Source organism: Bos mutus, chromosome 28 (assembly GCF_027580195.1).
Source record: "Bos mutus isolate GX-2022 chromosome 28, NWIPB_WYAK_1.1, whole genome shotgun sequence".
Lineage (NCBI taxonomy): Eukaryota > Metazoa > Chordata > Mammalia > Artiodactyla > Bovidae > Bos > Bos mutus.
The window spans coordinates 37,396,633-37,411,310 of record NC_091644.1 but is presented as its reverse complement, the minus strand read 5'-3'; the positions used below and the strand labels follow the sequence as shown (position 1 = coordinate 37,411,310).

Genomic DNA, 14,678 nt, shown 5'->3' with positions numbered 1-14,678 from the left:
CACCCGCCCTCGCGCCCGCTGCCGTCTAGGTTCCTCTCGGCTCCAGGGCCCGCGACTCACGTTCCTCCGACCGCGGGCGGCGGAGGATCAGCCGGCTGGAGCCCCGCCCACTCCGCTGGGCCTTCCCCCCAGCCCCGCCCACCTTTTCTCTCGCTTGCCCCGCCCCTTCTCTCGCATCCCCTCCCGCTCCCACCAGCTAGCCGGGAGTTGAAGTCCCGCCCTGGGCTCAAGCAAGGAGTGGACCAATCATCCCGTGGCTGAGAAACCATATTTCCCATAATCCCAAGAACTCGCTTCCGTCACTCGGCGGTCGCAAAGGCGAAGCGCGAGGCCCCACATTGAGCATGCGCAACCTTCCTCGAGGCCTACTGCCCCCTGATGGCCAAGCCGTGGTAGTGCTGGGCCACCCAGGACTCCGGGACCGCCTTTACCCAGAGAGGGAAACACAGCTGAGGTGAAGTGTGCTGACAGCCTAAGGTGTAGAGGCATGGAAAGGAGGACTCTTCCTTTAAATCACACAGGGCTTCCTTCTGCCGAATGCTAGTCTTGTGTGGGCGATGGGATCTTGCTGACGTCTACTTGGCGCAGAGATCGGGGCGAGGCAGCCCAGTTGCCGTCAGCTGTGAATCATCCAGTATTAGTCCTGGTGCAACGTGTACCCGGCTCTTTGCCCTGTCCTGTCCTCTAGGAACTCCGATGACTAAGATCGCGCCTAGGAGTTAAATTGTGGAGTACGACAGTGACGGTCCAATCGAGGGTAAAATTCCACTGCCCCGATTTCCAACTGGCTCTGGGAACTTGCAAGTAGAACGAGATGCAGGCACACCTGCTGCAGTGCGTGCGCCGGGACAACACGGGCTCCAAGACCCCTGTGCGCAGGACCCCTGCAGCGCTCCTTAGGGATGAGGTGCTGCCCATCGGCCTGAGGACTTGGCCCCTCCAGCTCGCCTCTGGTCAAACGCACGAGTACCGTGGTTGAGGCAGTGAGTGAAGGGGCGAGATGGTCAAGGTACCGATGTTGAGACGGAGAGGGTGAAAATGAGCGCCTGGCTTATGGTGTTCCGATTATTTGTTTTTAAGGTTTCCCAAATTGTGGAAACAGAAGATAACTAAGGGGTTGACCAAAAATTTAGGTTTAAGTAAAAATAAAAGACGCGTTTTTCATTTCTACCAAGGACTCTATTAAACATTCTCACTAACCAAGGGAACATTTTGGCCAACCCAATATATTGTTGGAAAAAGCCTTGGTTGAAAGCCACAGAAAATCCACTCAAACAGGCTTAAGGGATAAAGGGTAATTTATTCAAGTCACTGAACAGGCCAGAAGAGGTCTTAGGCACCGTCAGTACCATAGTCTCACTGATTGGCAATTTAACTTCAGCAATTAAAATTACTTTGTATTTGATTGTTTTGTAATGTGGTCTGTATTACGTTTAAAATTTGTTTTAATTGTTGTATAAAAGCTATAAGCCTAAGGAGTTTATACTGTATGTTTGTACTATTTAAGTAAAATAAAAATAATTTAATTAATACAGGATCAAAAGGAATTTTTTCATCTTAAAGGAATTTGTATATTTGTTACTTGTCTCTTTTTATTATATCTCTATTTGTTAAGGGCTTCCCTGATAGCTCAGTTGGTAAAGAATCTGTCTGCAATGCAGGAGACCCAGTTCAATTCCTGGGTCAGGAAGATTCACTGGAGAAAGGATAGGCTACCCATTCCAGTATTCTTGGGCTTTCCTTGTGACTCAGCTGGTAAAGAATCAGCCTGCAGTGAGGGAGACCTGGGTTGGATCCCTGGGTTGGAAGATCCCCTGGAGAAGGTGACAGCTACCCACTCCAGTATTCTGGCCTGGAGAATTCCATGGAGTGTATAGTCCATGGGGTCACAAAGAGTCGGACACGACTGAGCGACTTTCACTTCACTAGTCATCTCTTGCTACCTAACAAATTACTCCAAAACTCTGAAAATGATAACAGTCATTTATTATGCCTCACAGTTTCTGTGGGTCAGGAATTGAGGAACTAAATTTTGCTTCAGGATCTCCCATAAAGTTGCAGGCAGAGGTCAGCCGGGGCTGTGGTCATCTGAAGGCTTGACTGGTGCTGGAGAACCCACTTCCTGGGTGGCTCACTTCCATGCCTGGCAAGTTGGTGCTCTCTTTTGACCGTTCTAAGTGGGTCTTTCCAATGAGCTGCCTCAGAGTCTTCACACCATGGCAGCTTGCTTCCTAAGAGCTGGAGACCTGAGAGACCAGTGTAGATGGCACAGAGCCTTTTAGGATGAGTGCTGGAAGACATGCATGGTCACTTCTGCAAGATTCTATTGGTCACACAGACCAGCCTTGATTCACTGTGGGAGGGACCACATAAGAGTGTGGAGACCAGGAGGCAAGGATGATTGGGGGTCACCTTTGTTGTTGTTGTTTGGTTGCTAAGTTGTCTCTGACTCTTTGCGACCCCATGAACTGTAGCATGCCAGACTTCCCTGCCCTTCACTATCTCCCAGAGTTTGCTCAAATTCATGTCCATTGAGTCAATGATGCCATCCAACCATCTCATCCTCTGTCACCCTCTTCCCCTCTTGCCCTCAGTCTTTCCCACCATCAGGGTCTTTTCCAATGAGTCAGTTCTTCACATCAGGTAGTCAAAGTATTGGAGCTTCAGCTTCAGCATCAGTCCTTCCAGTGAATATTCAGGGTTGATTGCCTTTAGGATTGACTGATTTGATCTTCTTGCTGTCCAAGGGACTCTCAAGAGTCTTCTCCAGCACCACTAGTTTGAAAGCATCAGTTCTTCAGCACTCAGCCTTCTTTATGGTCCAACTCTCACATTCTGTACATAACTACTGGAAAAACCAAGTGGGCATGTATGTGCTAGGTTTTGACTATATGGTTCTTTGTTGGCAAAGTGATATCTCTGCTTCTTAGCTTCTTAATATGCTGTCTAGTTTTGTCATAGCTTTTTTCCAAGGAGCAAGTTACTTTTAATTTCATGGCTGTGTTCACCGTCTCCAGTGATTTTGGAGCCCAAGAAAATAAAATCTATCATTGTTTCCACTTTTTCTCCATCTATTTGCCATGAAGTGTTGGGACGAGAATGCCATGATCTTCGTTTTCTGAATGTTGAGTTTTAAGTCAGCCTTTTCACTCTCCTTTACCCTCATCAAGAGGTTCTTTAATTTCTCTTCGCCTTCTGCCATTAGAGTGGTAATATCTACGTATCTGAGGTTGTTGATATTTCTCCTGGCAATCTTGATTACAGCTTGTGCTTCATCCAGTCCAGCATTTTGCATGATGTACTCTGCATATAAGTTAAACAAGCAGGATGACAATATACAGCCTTGACATACTCCTTTCCCAATCTTGAACCAGTCCATTGTTCCATGTCTGGTTCTAATTGTTGCTTCTTACCCTGCATACAGGTATCTCAAGAGACAGGTAAAGTGGTCTAGTATTCCCATCTCTTTTAAGAATTTTCCACAGGGTCACCTTAGATGCAGGCTACTGCAATATACTATGCAAATTTGAGAAACACTACTGTTTCTAAGGTCATGCAGTGATGAATCTGCCTGCCAATGCAGGAGATGCAAGAGACATGGGTTCAATCACTGGGTCAGGAAGATCCCTTGGAGGAGGAAATGGCAACCTGCTCCATATTCTTGCCTGGAAAATTCCATGGACAGAGGAGCCTGGCAGGCTACAGTTCTTGGGGTTGTAAAGAGTTGCACCCAACTGAGCATACACACACACACACACACACACACACTCTAATTCTAAACAGTCTGGGGAGTCCTTATGTGTGTGTATGTTACTCAGTCGTGTCTGACTCTTTGCAACTCTATGGAGTATAGTCCGCCAGGCTCCTCTGTTCACAGGACTCTCCAGGCTTTAGGACGCCAACATATTCTTCATGGCCCCTAAAAGCCCTGAAGACAAGAAAGAACAATTTGTCATCCTTGTGAGAAACATGGAATTAGTAGGATGTGATCATTGTGTCTCCTGGATATATGTCACCAATATCAGTGTGCCCTTGTCCCAGAATAAGGAAGGAGACAATGTCATGTCTAGAATTTTTTTTTTTTTGTCGCTCCTCACAACCCATGGAATCTTAGTTCCCAGACCAGGGATTGAACCTGTGCCCCCTGCAGTGGATGTGCAGAGTCCTAACCACTAAACCACCAAAAGTCCCCATTATGCTGACCTGCTTTCTATATTTTAATTAAGGAAATTGTCAGAAAGTAACAATTGGTTGTTACTAAGGGCGTCCTGCTTTTTTATCTTCAGAAAGGCAGTAAAATGCCTCTCTTAAAATCCTAAAATTTTCATCGTGTGATTAAAGAATTATAATGAGCTAACCCCAAAAGAGGTATAATCCCCAATTTAGGTAGATCTATTAATTCGTCAAATACTTACTTAGCACCTACTATGAGCCAGGCATTTTTGTAGGCGCTTGTAATAAATTTATGAACAAAAACAAAGGCTCCTGTCCTGTGATGGTGGGGGCTGGGGGCAGAAGACAGACTATAGATATAATCAAGAAATACATTTTACCAGCATGCACTACAGAAAATATGAAAAGTCGAACAGGGACAGGAAATTGGGAATGTGGGACTGAAATGGGGCGGATTGCAGTATTAAATAGCAGTATTTAAACAGCTGTTCAGAATTAGTGAGCATTAAAGGGAGGAATCAAGAAATCAAGTAAGATGGTAGGTGTTGCGAGAGGGCATCAGAGGGCAGACACACTGAAACCATACTCACAGGAAACTAGTCAATCTAATCACACTAGGACCACAGCCTTGTCTAACGCAATGAAACTAAGCCATGCCCATGGGGCAACCCAAGATGGATGGGCATGGTAGAGAGGTCTGACAGAATGTGGTCCACTGGAGAAGGGAATGGCAAACCACTTCAGTATTCTTGCCTTGAGAACCCCATGAACAGTATGAAAAGGCAAAATGATAGGATACTTAAAAAGGAACTCCCCAGGTCAGTAGGTGCCCAATATGCTACTGGAGATCAGTGGAGAAATAACTCCAGAAAGAATGAAGGGATGGACTCAAAGCAAAAACAATATCCAGCTGTGGATGTTACTGGTGATAGAAGCAAGGTCCGATGCTGTTAAGAGCAATATTGCATAGGAACCTGGAATGTTAGGTTCATGAATCAAGGCAAATTGGAAGTGGTCAGAAAGGAGATGGCAAGACTGAATCTCGACATTCTAGGAATCAGCAAACTGAAATGGACTGGAATGGGTGAATTTAACTCAGATGACCATTATATCTACTCCTGTGGGCAGGAATCCCTTAGAAGAAATGGAGTAGCCATCATGGTCAACAAAAGAGTCTGAAATGCAGTACTTGGATGCAATCTCAAAAACGACAGAATGATCTCTGTTCGTTTCCAAGGCAAACCATTCAATATCATAGTAATCCAAGTCTACGCCCCAACCAGTAACACTGAAGAAGCTGAAGTTGAATGGTTCTATGAAGACCTACAAGACCTTTTAGAACTAACACCCAAAAAAGATGTCCTTTTCATTATAGGGGACTGGAATGCAAAAGTAGGAAGTCAAGAAACACCTGGGGTAACAGGCAAATTTGGCCTTGGAATACGGAAAGAAGCAGGGCAAAGACTGATAGAGTTTTGCCAAGAGAACGCACTGGTCATAGCAAACACCCTCTTCCAACAACACAAGAGAAGACTCTACACATGGACATCACCAGATGGTCAACACTGATCAGATTGATTATATTCTTTGCAGCCAAAGATGGAGAAGCTCTATACAGTCAGCAAAAACAAGATCGGGAGCTGACTGTGGCTCAGATCATAAAATCCTTATTGCCAAATTCAGACTTAAATTGAAGAAAATAGGGAAAACCACTAGACCATTCAGGTATGATCTAAGTCAAATTCCTTATGATTATACAGTGGAAGTGAGGAATAGATTTAAGGGATTAGATCTGATAGCTAGAGTGCCTGATGAACTATGGACAGAGGTTCGTGACATTGTACAGGAGACAGGGATCAAGGTCATCCCCATGGAAAAGAAATGCAAAAAAGAAAAATGGCTGTCTGGGGAGGACTTACAAATAGCTGTGAAAAGAAGAGAAGCGAAAAGCAAAGGAGAAAAGGAAAGATATAAGCATCTGAATGCAGAGTTCTAAAAAAAATAGCCAGGAGAGATAAGAAAGCCTTCCTCAGCGATCAGTGCAAAGAAACAGAGGAAAAAAACAGAATGGGAAAGACTAGAGATCTCTTCAAGAAATTAGAGATACAAAGGGAACATTTCATGCAAAGATGGGCTCGATAAAGGACAGAAATGGTATGGACCTAACAGAAGCAGAAGATATTAAGAAGAGGTGGCAAGAATATACAGAAGAACTGTACAAAAAAGATCTTCACGACCAAGATAATCACGATGGTATGATCACTCACCTATAGCCAGACATCCTGGAATGTGAAGTCAAGTGGGCCTTAGAAAGCATCACTACGAACAAAGCTAGAGGAGGTGATGGAATTCCAGTTGAGCTCTTTCAAATCCTGAAAGATGATGCTGTGAAAGTGCTGTACTCAACATGCCAGCAAATTTGGAAAACTCAGCAGTGGCCACAGGACTGGAAAAGGTCAGTTTTCATTCCAATCCCAAAGAAAGGCAATGCCAAAGAATGCTCAAACTACCACACAATTGCACTCATCTCACACGCTAGTAAAGTAATGCTTAAAATTCTCCAAGCCAGGCTTCAGCAGTACGGGAACCATGAACTTCCAGATATTCAAGCTGGTTTTAGAAAAGGCAGAGGAACCAGAGATCAAATTGCCAACATCTGCTGGATCATCGAAAAAGCAAGAGAGTTCCAGAAAAACATCTATTTCTGCTTTATTGACTATGCCAAAGCCTTTGACTGTGTGGATCACAATAAACTGTGGAAAATTTTGAAAGACATGGGAATACCAGACCACCTGACCTGCCTCTTGAGAAACCTGTATGCAGATCAGGAAGCAACAGTTAGAACTGGACACGGAACAACAGACTGGTTCCAAATAGGAAAAGGAGCACATCAAGGCTGTATATTGTCGTCCTGCTTATTTAACTTCTATGCAGAGTACATCATGAGAAACACTGGACTTGCAGAAGCACAAGCTGGAATCAAGATTGCTGGGAGAAATATCAATAACCTCAGATATGCAGATGACACCACCCTTATGGCAGAAAGTGAAGAGGAACTAAAAAGCCTCTTGATGAAAGTGAAAGAGGAGAGTGAAAAAGTTGGCTTAAAGCTCAACATTCAGAAAACTAAGATCATGACATCTGGTCCCATTACTTCATTGGAAATAGATGGGGAAACAGTGGAAGTAGTGTCAGACTTTATTTTTGGGGGCTCCAAAATCACTGCAGATGGTGATTGCAGCCATGAAATTAAAAGACGCTTACTCCTTGGAAGGAAAGTTATGACCAACCTAGATAACATATTGAAAGGCAGAGACATTACTTTGCCAACAAAGGTCCGTCTAGTCAAGGCTATGGTTTTTCCAGTGGTCATGTATGGATGTAAGAGTTGGACTGTGAAGAAAGCTGAGCGCCGAAGATTTGATGCTTTTGAACTGTGGTGTTGGAGAAGACTCTTGAGAGTCCCTTGGACCTCAAGGAGATCCAATCAGTCCATCCTAAAGGAGATCAGTCCTGGGTGTTCATTGGAAGGAATGATGCTTAAGCTGAAACTCCAGTAATTTGGCCACCTCCTCCGAAGAGTTGACTCATTGGAAAAGACTCTGATGCTGGGAGGGATTGGGGTCAGGAGGAGAAGGGCACGACAGAGGATGAGATGGCTGGATGGCATCACTGACTTGATGGACATGAGTTTGGGTGAACTCTGGGAGTTGGTTTCAGATAGGGAGGCCTGGCGTGCTGCGATTCATGGGGTCGCAAAGAGTCGGACACGACTGAGCGACTGAACTGAACTGAAAGGGAGGAATAAACTAAACCATCCTAATATATTAACTAGTCACCATGTTCCTTCCATCTACCAAGATGCTTTAGCCTACTGAGGAAACTTCACTGGTGTCTTGCAGGCCTATAACAGAGATATGAGTAACTTTTAGCATCTTCAGATATCACCACAGTGAGAGTGGCCTGTATGACCTGTTGACAGGACCAGTCACCCTTCTACGTCCTCGTTATCTTTTATCACCTGATAAACTTAAGACTAAAGTGAGTAAAGCACATAGAGATGATAAACTACAATGGGAAAGAGCACTGAAAAAAGAATGCATGTTTATGTGTAACTGAATCACACTGCTGCACAGCGGAAATTAACAGGGACTTCCCTGGTGGCCCAGTGGCTAAGACTCCGGCTCCAGACGCAGGGGGCCCAGGTCTGATTGCTGGCCACAGAACTGAGACCCCGCATGCTACAGCTAAGAGTTTGTATGCAGCAACTTAGAGTTCACATGCCCCAACGAAGATGGAAGATTTTGAGTGCTGGTACTAAGACCCCATGCAGCCAAATAAGTAAATATTTTTTAAAAAGAGAAATTAACGCAACATTGTAAATCAACTATACTTCAATTAAAAAAAAAAACCGTGAAAAAAGGGCTTCCCTTGTTGTTCACTGGTTAAGAATCCACCTCGCAATGCAGGGGACACCAGCTGACCCCTGGTCTAGGAAGATCCCACATGGCACAGGGCAGCTAAGCCCGTGAGCTGCAAATACTGGGCCCGCACGCAGCAGCTGCCGAGGCCAAGCACCCTAGAGGCCGTGCTCCACAGCAAGAGAAGCCGCCACGATGAGAAGCCTGGGCCCCACGACTGGAGAGGAGCCCCAGCTCGCCGCAACTAGAGAAAGCCCCCACGCTGCACCCAAGACCCAGTGCAGCCCCAAATAAATAAGTATTTTTCTAAATTGAAAAAAAAAATTGGTACAAAAAAAGGTCAGGAGAGAGACAATCTGTATACTGGGAAGAATAAAAAATGTTAAACACGGAGATGATGTGAACAGTCAGTGGAGTTAAGACGCTCCTCGCCTAAGATGGGAACAAGATAACAGAGAGTAAGAGTTAGGGAGAGGCAAACCAGGGAGGCTTGGTCACTTTGACTGCAGTTCAGGGTGAGCAGTGCTATGAGAAGGGAACCACGCACGGACTGTGATGGCAGCACAGAGGAGCATTGGACCCACCCCAAGGCGCCCCGGAGGAGGCTATCCCCTGAAAACAAAGGGCTGGGGCTTGAAGAGGCCAGTTAGCCAGGCCAGAGGGGGAGAAGGGCATTCAGGAGCATCCCAGGCAAAAATAAACAAAACAGCAAGAAAACAACCCCCAGACAGTGATGACATGGAAAGTAGGGAAATGCAAGCAATTTGGTAGGACCATAGGAAAGTTTGGACGAGGAAATGGTGAGAAAGTGAAGAGAAGGCCCAGGCCAGATCATGATTATATGCTGCTGCTGCTGCTGCTGCTGCTAAGTCACTTCAGTCATGTCCAACTCTGTGCGACCCCATAGACGGCAGCCCACCAGGCTCCGCCATCCCTGGGATTCTCCAGTCAAGAACACTGGAGTGGGTTGCCATTTCCTTCTCCAATGCATGAAGTGAGAAGTGAAAGTGAAGTCACTCAGTCATGTCCGACTCTTCATGACCCCATGGATTGCAGCCTACCAGGCTCCTCCATCCATGGGATTTTCCAGGAAAGAATACTGGAGTGGGTTGCTATTGCCTTCTCCAGATTATATGCTATGCTAAGGAATTTGGATTTTATCCTGAAGGCTCTGGAGAAGAATATTTTTTCTGACTACAAAAGTTGCACAAAATTATAAAAGGGAGTTTGGAAAATACAGAAAAATATAAGGAAGAAATTCTTTTTTTCTTTTTTTTTTGCTGTACCACAAAGCATGCAGGATCTTAGTTCCCCAACCAGGGATCAAACCCATGTCCCTGCAGTGGAAGCTCAGAGTCTTAACCACTGGTTAAAGAAAGTGCCTTTTTCTAATTTTTTTTGAGAGAAGAAATTATATCATACCAAATACAAATCATATATTGCTTTTTCCCATTAAAATTATGCTATTATACTATAAATAACAAATTTACATCCATTTATTTTTACCTAACATATAAACATTTTCATATTTAATTAGTAGTCTTAGAAAATATAACTTAATTGAGTAATCATTTGTCTACACTACCTGGTCACCTATTGTTGGACATACAGGTTATGCCCATTTTTCCCCTATAGTAAATGATATTGGCACTTCTGTGCATAATACTTCACCCACATTTTGGATTATTTCCTTTATAAATATTATTTTAAGGCTCTTTGTTCATGCTGGCATTGTATCAACATGTATGTCTTCCTTTAACAAGTACATTTCTAACTCATCCTACCTACATTAGCATTAAAAAAATTCTAATTCAAGGAGCAAAGTATTTTTTCATTAATGAGATTAAATATTTTTATGTTTATTAGGTGCTTCTATTTCTTTTGTAAATTATCTGTGTATTTTGCCTTTAATCTATTTGTAAGAGCCCTTTATATATTAAGGATATTAACCCTTTATATGTATATTTGTTGAAAATAATTTTCTTATTGTCTTTTAATGTAATGACTTTTGATACATGAAACATTTAAAACTTTTATGAATTTAAATCATCAATATTTTCATTTTCCCATATTTTAGGACATTTCTAACCATAAGATCTGATCAATGTAGGCATATCTCATAGATGTTGTGGGTTCTGTCTCAGACTGCTCATATCGCAATAAAGCGAGTCACACAAATGTTTCATCCTCGCCAACACTTTCTATTTCTTGTCTTTTTGATGATACCCATCTAACATGTTTCAGGTGACATGTCACTGTGGTTTTGATTTGCATTTTCCTGATGATCAGTCATATTGGTCATGTTTTCAGGTACCTACTGGCCATCTTTTTGTCTTCTTTGGAAAAATCGTCTATTCAGATCCTTTGAATAGAGTCTAGTTCTTATTTGCCAACCAATGAAGTAAAAATTACCCTTGAAAATCTTTTAAATAGCCAAAATAGTATGTGTGATTTTGTGTATGCAAAAATCTGTGGATTTTTCTTCTAATTCTTTATCATTAATGTTTCTCTGTAGCTCTTCATTCACTTTCTACCCTAAGGCAACCATCTTGCTTAGTCACTTAAACAGTAAGTTGAATTCTTTGGGCTTATAGTTGCTACTGCTGCTGTTTATTCACTAAGTCATGTCTGACTGTTTGCAACCCCATGGACTGTAGCCTGCCAGGCTCCTCTTTCCATGGGATTTCCCAGCAAGAATTCTGGAGTGGGTTGCCATTTCCTTCTTCAGGGGATCTTCCTGGACCAGGGATTGAACCCGCATCTCCTGGTTGGTAGGTGGATTCTTAACCACTGAGCCACTTGGGAAGCCCATGCTAATAGCTGGGAAACCTTTAAAACTAATCAGATGTTCTTTTCAAGGGTTTCAGGATTACTAGGCAGCCTTTGCCTAGGGCACACGCTGCTCACGTAATGTGTACTATTTAAATGATTCTTTTTAGAATCTTTCTTTTTTCAGCAAATAGTTGAATTCTTTTAAATTAAGAATTAGCTTAAATGATAATAAACAATCACACAATCTTTGCAGAAGACAGCTTTTTTTACACCACCAGATGGAATTCTTAACATTTCAGTCTGAGGCATCTTGTGTTTTGATTGTCCCACTTGTTTAAGGCTTCTCCAAGATGAGTAGGAAAACAGATACTGCCAAACTGTTTTACAAAACGTGTTCAAGGAAGAGGAAGAAGGCTGGTGTAATGGGAGCAGAATGAATAAAGAGGAGAAGAATACAGGATGAGATGAGAGATGTAGTCTCAAGCAAGAATATGATATAAATCATGAAAGGGATTCTCACTTTCACTCTGAAATGGACAGTAGTTACTTGATGGTTTTAAGAGGCGTAACATGATCTGATTGTGTTTTAGCAGGATCATCCACACTGCTGTGTTGAGAATGGACTGGCGGGGGCAGGGAGGGGTACCTACCAGGAGTATCAGAGGGGGAAGATGATGAGTATCATCTGCACTTTGAGGCAGGCTGCAGCAGCAAGGGCCAACCAGGAGGTGAAGGAATGTTTCTAGACTGGAACTAAATAGACCAGGTGGAGCTAAGAGGATGCAGTGATACACCATCAAGATCTCCCTTTCTGGATGGAGAGAGGACTGCTAATGAGTCTCAGCTGAATCTCCTTTTGGAAATCTCAGCTGACCCTGAGCTGAAGGGTGCTGCCTTGCCCAAGGGTACAGCTGTCTCCCTGGAGGCCACCTGCATACAGTGACTAGTTAAATATGGGAAAGAGATCTAGGATCATTCTGAAAAGCCATCCCATGGCCTTTGTTGCAACTGCATCCCAATTCATCTTCTTCCTCTGCCCAATTCGGCTTCCCTGACACACTTATAGGGCTTCCCTGATGGCTCAGCAGTTAAGAATCTGTCTGCAATGCAGGAGATGTAAGTTCAATCCCTGGATCAGGAAGATCCCCTGGAGGAGGGCAGGGCAACCCACTCCAGTATTCCTACCTGGAAAATTCCATGGACAGAGGAGACTGGTGGGCTACAGTCCATAGGGTTGCAAAGGTCAGACATGAGTGAGCAGACAGGCATTCCATTATAGGTGTCTCCAATAACCAATAAACCTCCTGTAAACACTCTGAGTTTGAGTCTGTTTCCCAGGAAACCTGATCTAAGACAATGAGTCTATTAAAACATAAATAAGGGACTTCCCTGGTAGTCCAGTGGCTAAGACTCTGGGTTCCCAATACAGGGGGCCCAGGTTCGATCCCTGGTCAGGGAACTAGATCCCACATGCCGCAACTAACTATCCTGCATGCCTGCAACTAAGACCCAGCACAGCCAAAAAAATAAGTAACTTAAAGACAAAAATACACAAATAAGACTATCCCACTTCTCAACCTAAAACCCTACAATGGCTCATCAGTTCACTCACAGGGAAGCTAAAGTCCTCACAACGGCCTACAGGGTCCTCTAACCTCATCCCTATTACCCTCCCCCTCTTGCCTTTGTTCCAGAGCCATACGTGTTCCTTTGCCCTCCCTTGAGAATGACACCTACATTCTTGGCTCGGGATCTTTGCACTGTGTGTTCCTTCGCTCTTTCTCCAAGTTCCTTCATAACTCACTCTTTCTCTTCCTTCAAGTCAGCTAAATTGCTACCTTCTCAAGGAAGCCTTCCCCATCCCTTCCACTGAAAATTATTAATACAACCTCCCCCAACTCCTAATCTCTATTATTCTATTCTACATCACTTATCACCGTCTAATATACTGTCCAGTCTACTTATTTTTTTCTCCCATGCAGAGCAAGAACTTTCCTCCATTTTGTTTGCTGCCATATCCCAAGACGGGCACTTTGTAGGCATTCCATAAATATTTCTAAATGAATGACTGAGTGGATGAGTTAGGAAGTCCTTAGCAACTTGACTGCAGTAGAATCCATGATGTGTGATTACCCAGGGATGGTCTAATAGAGACACAAGGTTTTAGCTACAAGCAGAGGAAGAGGAAATTACAAAGCACACTGAAAGGAAGTCCGAATACAGGAGGAGAGCAGGAGAAAGTGTCACGGAAGATGGGAGTGCGGTGCGGAGGGAAGACAAGCAACTGAGAACAGTGCTGTCAATATACGAAGCAAGGTAAAGACTTACAGACTGGGGACTTCCCTAGGGTCCAGTGGCTAAGACTTTGAGCTCCCAGTGTAGGGGCCCTGGGTTCAACCCCTGGTCAGGAAACTAGATCCCACGTGCTGTAACTAAAAGGTCCTGCATGTGGCAAGGAAGATAGAAGATCCTGCGTGCTGCAGCTAAGACCCAACACAGCCAGATAAATAAATAAATGTTAAAAAGAAAGGTTGAATGTGTCCCCCACATTCATATACTGAAATCTCACTCCCAACAGTGATGGTATTTGGAGGTGGGGTCTTGGGAAGGTAGTAAAGTCATGAGGGTGGAGCCCTCATGGTAAGATTAGTGCCCTTATAAGAAGAGACTAGAGAGCTAGGTCATTCCCTTCTACCAATTTCTACAACAAGAAATTTGCAGTCTGCAAGCCGGCAGAGGGTTCTCATCAAAATCCAATCATGCTGGCACCTTGATTTCAGATTCCAGTCTTCATAACTGTGAGAAATAAACTTCTACTGCTTATAAACCACTCTGTCTATGGTACTTTGTTAAAGCAGCTGGAACTAAGACAAAGACAGAAAGGTGCCTACTGATTTGATCTTGTAAGTGGCAGAATTTTGAGCTACTTAGGGCAGAAGGGAGTGTCCTGTGAGTTGAGGGAAGAATAAGATGTAATAAAGTAGAAATGGTGTACAGATTACTTTTTCAAGAAGCTTGATTGTGAAGGCAGGAAAGAGAATGGGAGCTAGGAAGAAGGCTCAGATTAAAGATGTGTGTGGGCACTTAGTTGGGAGAGATCAGACTAACTCAAGTATTTCATATGATGGAAAGGCCCAGTAATAACCATATAATTTATCATCCACTTCAGAGTTTTGCGAGAAAAAGGACACCAGACAAGTATTAATTGGATAGATGCCAGGAAACCTGGGACTTGTAATAAAACAGATATGTGCTATGCTGTGCTTAGTCATTCAGTCGTGTCCGACTCTTTGTGGCCCCATGGACTGTAGC

General features: G+C 43.7%; 1 non-coding gene across 1 annotated transcript; it reads left to right on the top strand.

Moving 5' to 3' along the window:
• Positions 1–12,752: 12,752 nt before the first annotated feature.
• Positions 12,753–12,825, top strand: TRNAG-CCC (transfer RNA glycine (anticodon CCC)). Its single transcript has one exon. It is a non-coding gene; the product is annotated as a tRNA-Gly (tRNA).
• Positions 12,826–14,678: the final 1,853 nt, after the last annotated feature.